This window comes from Pristiophorus japonicus, chromosome 8, assembly GCF_044704955.1.
Source record: "Pristiophorus japonicus isolate sPriJap1 chromosome 8, sPriJap1.hap1, whole genome shotgun sequence".
NCBI classification, from domain to species: domain Eukaryota; kingdom Metazoa; phylum Chordata; class Chondrichthyes; family Pristiophoridae; genus Pristiophorus; species Pristiophorus japonicus.
This window is the reverse complement of record NC_091984.1, coordinates 17,910,494-17,916,493: the sequence shown is the minus strand read 5'-3', so window position 1 is coordinate 17,916,493 and position 6,000 is coordinate 17,910,494. Positions and strand designations below refer to the sequence as shown.

Genomic DNA, 6,000 nt, shown 5'->3' with positions numbered 1-6,000 from the left:
CTCATAGTGGGCTAATAACCTTCAAATTATTTAATTTTAGTTTCGATGGAGTGAACTGAACTGTAACAATTTCCCAAGAGGCGACTGCTTGACTATTGATCGGTGGCCCATCTAAAATATATAACCCCACCACTGTAACCGGTAGAGATGGCTTGCCATGATTCATCAGCAACTCTATTATTGTTGTATGTGCCATCCTTCTTCTTAGGCAGTCCCTCGGAGTCGAGGATGACTTGCTTCCACACTAATATGAGTTCTCAGGTGACTGATGAGACCAATGCGGAACCTACAGTCTCTGTCACAGGTGGGGCAGACGGTGGATGAAGGGACGGGTGGGTGGGATGCTTGGGTTGCCGTGTGCTCCTTCCGCTGTTTGCGCTTGGCCTCCGTGTGCTCCCGGCGAAGAGACTTGAGGTGTTGGGCGCCTTCCTGGATGCTTCTCCTCCACTTTGAATGGTTTTGGGTTAGGCATTCCCAGGTGTCGATGGAGATGTTGCACTTTTTCAAGGAGGCTTTGAGGGTGTCCTTGAAGTGTTTCCTCTGCCCACCTGGGGCTCACTTGCCGTGTCAGAGCTCCGAGTAGAGCACTTGTTTTGGGAGTTTCGTATCGGGCATGCAGACAATGTGGCCCGTCCATCGGATCTGATCGAGCGTGGTCAATACTTAGATGCTGGGGATGTTGGCCTGAACGAGAACACTGACATTGGTGTGCCTATTCTGCCAATGGATTTTCAGGATCTTGTGGAGACAGTGTTGATGGTACTTCTCCAGTGCTTTGAGGTGCCTGCTGTACATGGTCCATGTCTCTAAAGCATATACGAGGGCAGGTATCATTACTACTCTGTAGACCATGAGTTTGGTGCTGAGTTTGAGGTCCTGGTCTTCAAACACTCTCCTCAGGCGACCAAAGGCTGCAGTGGCACACTGAAGGCGATGTTGGACTTTGTCATTGACGTCTGCCCTTGTTGACAGTAGGCTCCCGAAGTATGGAAAATGGTCCACGTTGTTCAAGGCCTCATTGTGGATTTTGATAATTTGGGGGGGGGGACAGTGTTGTGTGGTGGGGGCAGGTTGGTAGAGCACCTTTGTATTATGGATGTTTAGTGTAAGGCCCATGCTCTCATATGCTGCGGTGAAGGTGTTGACGATGGCTTGGAGTTCGATCTTTGAGTGTGCGCAGATGCAAGTGTCATCTGCATGCTGTAATTCAGTGACAGAGGATGGGACGACATTGGATCTGGACTGGAGGCGACGGAGGTTGAACAGTTTCCCATTTGTTCTGTAGATTAACTCCACTCCAGTGGGGAGCTTGCTGAGGGTGAGATGGAGCATTGCAGCAAGGAAAATCAAGAAGAGCATTAGTGCGATGGCACAGTCAGCGCGATCCATACGTGAATTGGGTCTGTGGTGGATCTGTTGGTCAGGATCATGGCTTGCATGTTATCGTGAAGCAGGCGGGGGATGGTGACAAATTTTTGAGGGCAGCCGAATTTGAGGAGGACACTCCATAATCCCTCATGTTTGACAGTGTCAAAGGCCTTTCTGAGGTCAAAGAAGGCCATGTACAGAGGTTGGTGCTGCTCCCTGCATTTCTCTTGAATTTGACACGAGGTGAAGAGGCCAGGAAACATCTGAGGAAACCAGATGGTAGCGGGCAAATTAGAGGGACCTTGTTCTAGTATCACAGAATCTTGCAACACAGAAGGAGGCCATTCAGCCCATCGAGCCTGCGCTGGCTCTTTGAAAGAGCGATCCAATTAGTCCTGTGTTTCCTCATAGCCCTGCAAATGTCTCCTTTTAAACTATTATCTAATTCTCTTTTTGAACGTTACTGTTGAATCTTCCACCATCCTTTCAATCAGTGCATTCCAGATCATAAAAAATCTAGCAACTCTCAATAAAAAAAAAATGGACAGAATATTGTCAAAGCAACAGGATTACGCATTAGTGCCAATACTGGTGGGAGCAACTTGCCTGCATTGTCAGTTTAGTGGGTAGCACTCTCCCCTCTGAGCCAGAAGGTTGTGTGTTCAAATCCCACTCCAGAGACTTGAGCACACAATCCAGATCAACATTCCAGCGCATTGCTGAGGGAGTGCTGCACGGTCGCAGATGGTGTCTTTCAGATAAGATGTTAAACTGAGGCCCTGTCTGTTCTCTCAGGTGGACGTAAAAGATCCCATGGCACTATTTCGAAGAGGATCAGGGGAGTTATCCCCAGTGTCCTGGCTAATATTCAACCCTCAATCAACATCACTAAAAAAAACAGATTATCTGATCATCATCACATTGCTATTTGTGGGAGTTAGCTGTGTGCACAAATTGGCTCCAGCATTTCCTATATTTCAACAGTGACTACACTTCAAAAATATTTAATTGGCTGTAAAGGCTTTGGGACCTCCTGAGGTTGTGAAAGGTGCTATATAAATGCAAGTTCTTTCTTTTTTCAAAAGTACATAATTGGCTGTAAAAAAAAAACGCTTTGAGACGTCCTGAGATGGCTATATAAATGCAGGTTCGTGTTTTTTTAAATTATAGCTTGGGTGACTCAATTGGGCTTTTGACCGATGAGCAGTATTTTAGCAGCAATGTGAATCGGGTTTCGGGGTTCAGTTTTTTGGCGCGTCAGTTGCAGTGACAGGAGCGAGCGAGCGAGAGAGAGAGAGAGAGAGAGAAAAGTCGTGCTTGATTCGCCAGGAGGATAAGGAAGGACATGGGGATGGATCCATGTGTTTGAAAATGTATTGAAAGCCAACAGCTGAAGGAGCCATGCCCCGGATCGCATGGAATGCGGTAGACGGTGAGCGAACGGGACTTTTATGGAAACTTCACACGGGGGAGACGTAATTTTACCCAAACGACATTGAGACTGGTCGGTGGTGGTTGAAGTCAGCACAACAGCTCCCCTTTTAGTCCAAGAACTGCTTTGGATTACCGCACGTCGCCCCTGAGGTCCATTGTTAAAAGATAAATCGAAGCCCGTCTTGCGGAAGGTAAGTTCAACTGAAATCCATACGGGAAAAAAAGAGCAGGGAAGGAAGGAGAAAAGTTTGTGTCAATACTGGATTGCAGGCTGTGTCTTGTGCAGGAGAAAAACAAATAAGGAATCAAGGGCTGAAACCACACACACACACACACACACACACGTGCGAATCGTTCTGGTTGGCGGCTTAGAGGTTATAAAGTTAGATTTTAGCTGATGGAAATGTACTTGTGTTTTGTCTGGATAAGACACTGGTGTCTAACGTGCTCCGCATGTCCCCTGATATAGACAAGGACAGCAGCTGTCGGTGACAGCTCCCCACACACTGCATTTATTTAAAGGCTAGGCTCCGGTCACAGGCAGCTCTCCTTCCCCCTCGCTCTCGCAGACTGACTGCGTGTGTGGCTCCTAAAAGCAGATAAAGCCCCTTCCTGTCCCATCCGCGGTTTCACCTTTTTGAAGCGAATCCACTGAGTGCCGTCAGGGTGTTGCCGCCTGTCTGTGCATTTCATGTCGATTTCGTTGCCTGGCTGTGTGTTATTAGCGGGTCGTCACACTGAGCCCACAGCCCAGCTTCAGCTTTTGGCAACTCTTCAACCCTCGCCTCCCCAGGACTCTTGAGCTATAGTTATTGTGCAAAGTATCCGTGATCGGTGGATTTTATTTTCTTGGATGGAGTCGCCTGTGCAATGCAAAAAGAAAATGCTTGTATTTATATAGCCCTTTCTCAAAGCACTTTACAGCCAATGAAGAATTGTTTTTTTGAAGTGTAATGTAGGAAAGGCCAGCAGCCAATTTGCGCACAGCAAGCTCCCACAAACAGCAATGTGTTAATGAGAAGATCTGTTTCAATGATGTTGGCCGAGGGATAAATATTGGCCAGGACTGATGATAACTCCCCTGCTCTTTTTCAAAATAACGTATTGGAATTATTTACTTCCACCTGAGAGAGCAGACCGGGCCTCGGTTTAACCGGAAAGCCGGCACCTCTGACAGTGCAGCACTCCCTCAGAATTGCACTGGATGTCAGCCTAGATTATGTGCTCAAATCCCTAACGTGGGACTTGAACCCACAACCGTCTGACCTGGAGGTGAGAGTGCTCCCCACTGAGCCAAAAACAAATTGAAAAGATGATAACACACAGGATCCGAGTGGTGATGAGGCGATCTCCATTTGAATATCTCTCTGGGATATCAGGGCTATTTCTGGCCCAGAGATTTATGAAATGTGTTTCTACCTGGGGGACTAGATTTTTTTTTTAAAGTTCTTTATAATAAATTATATTTAAAGAGATTCTGGGTTTACTCTGGAGGACACAGTAAATCAAATCTCACCATTTCCTTTAATTGATACTCTGCCATTTATAGCAATATTTATACAGCTCCTTTTTAATGTACTAAATTGTCTCAACAACAACCATTTACATTTATACAGCGCCTTTAATCTGAACATACGAAATTGACGAAAAGACCAGCTGGTCCATCAAGCTTGCCCCATACAATGATGGCTGGACGATCATGGCTAAACACTTCTTCCCTCCCGGACCTCACCTCACCCCAGTAAGGGAAAAAATACTATGTAAAATTCCACTCCAACCCCCTCAGGCGATCATAAGGACATAAGAAATAGGAGCAGGAGTAGGCCATTTGGCCCCTCGAGCCTGCTCCTCCATTCAATAAGATCATGGCTGATCTGATCTTGGTCTCAACTCCACTTCCCTGCCCGCTCCCCATAACCCTTGACTCCCTTATTGTTCAAAAATCTGTCTATCTCCACCTTAAATATATTCAATGACCCGGCCACAGCAGCTGGGATCAAAACCTGTCCAGGAGACCAAGTGGACTAAATGTTACCTTTAACACAGTAAAACATCCCAAGGCATTTGCAGGCGTGTTATCAAATAAAATTTGACTGAGCCACAAAAGGAAATATAAGGACAGGTTACCAAATGCTTGGCTTTAAGAATAATCTTAAAGTGGGTAGACAGGCGGAGAGATTTAGGGAGGGAATTCCAGAGCTTAGGGCCTAGATGGCTGAAGGAAGTTAAGGGAACCAAGGGATTAGGAGATTGTGTGGGAAGACAGTGTTGAGGTAGAAGATCAGATCTTATTGAATGGTAGAGCAGGCTTGGTGGGTCGAATGATCTACTCCTGTTCCTATTTCTTATGTTCTTATTAAGGCACGGCCACCAATGGTGGGGTGAAGGAAATGGGAGATGCTCAAGAGGCCAGATTTGGAGGAACACAGAGTTCTCGGAGGGCTGTAGAGATGGAGGAGGTTACAGAGATAGAGTGGGGTCGAGACCTTGTAGAGATGAGAATTTTAAAATTGAGGCATTGCCAGGCTGGGAACCAGTGTAGGTCAGCGAGCACAGGGGTGATGGGTGAACGGGACTAGGTGCGAGTTAGGATACATTTTGGATTAATTCAAGTTTACAGAGAATGGCAGATGGGAGGCTGGCCAGGAGAGCATTGGAGTAATCAAGTCTGGAGGTAACAAAGGCACAGATGAGGGTTTCAGCAGCAGATGGGTTGAGGCAGGGGCAGAGACCAGCGAACAGGAGAGGAATGGATGTTCAGCAGTAACAGGAAATTTAGGGGGATGTGACCAAAATCATGGTCGAAGAGCTGAGAAGCCATTTAGACAAGTTTCTGAGATAATCCCTGCTATGTAAATAGATGCTCCAAATATTACACGAGCTGACCTCCCATGACATTGCACCTGGTGCATGGAATGATACAAAAAATAAGGCGTTATTCCATTTAATACAGAGATTTACCAGGTACGTTAATTTACAGTGACCAAACAATTGAACAAAGTGTGATGGGGAAAGTGTTACAAGTAGTCAGTGGGAGTTTTACAGGAAGTGTATGCTATATGCAAGTCTTTTAATATATCACAGCTACTTAATACCAATATTCTTCCTGAGCACTGCACCTTCACACCAAATAAATGGTGGGATCGGGTCAATGTCTGTGATTCTTCACGCTGTTGATATTTAAATGGATGTGCCAGA

The 6,000-nt window shown here is 46.1% G+C and overlaps 1 protein-coding gene across 6 annotated transcripts in view; it reads left to right on the top strand.

Annotated features, from left to right (window-relative positions):
- The first annotated feature begins 2,489 nt into the window (after window positions 1-2,489).
- The window catches only part of nexn (nexilin (F actin binding protein)), a 97,350-nt gene continuing 93,839 nt past the window's right edge, over window positions 2,490-6,000 (top strand). The window contains exon 1 of one of the 6 annotated variants that reach the window (XM_070886535.1): window positions 2,490-2,993. The gene's annotated coding sequence lies outside the window, so the exon portion shown is untranslated. The remainder of the gene's footprint in view (window positions 2,994-6,000) is intronic. The other 5 variants (XM_070886533.1, XM_070886531.1, XM_070886532.1 and 2 more) reach the window with 5 other exon arrangements.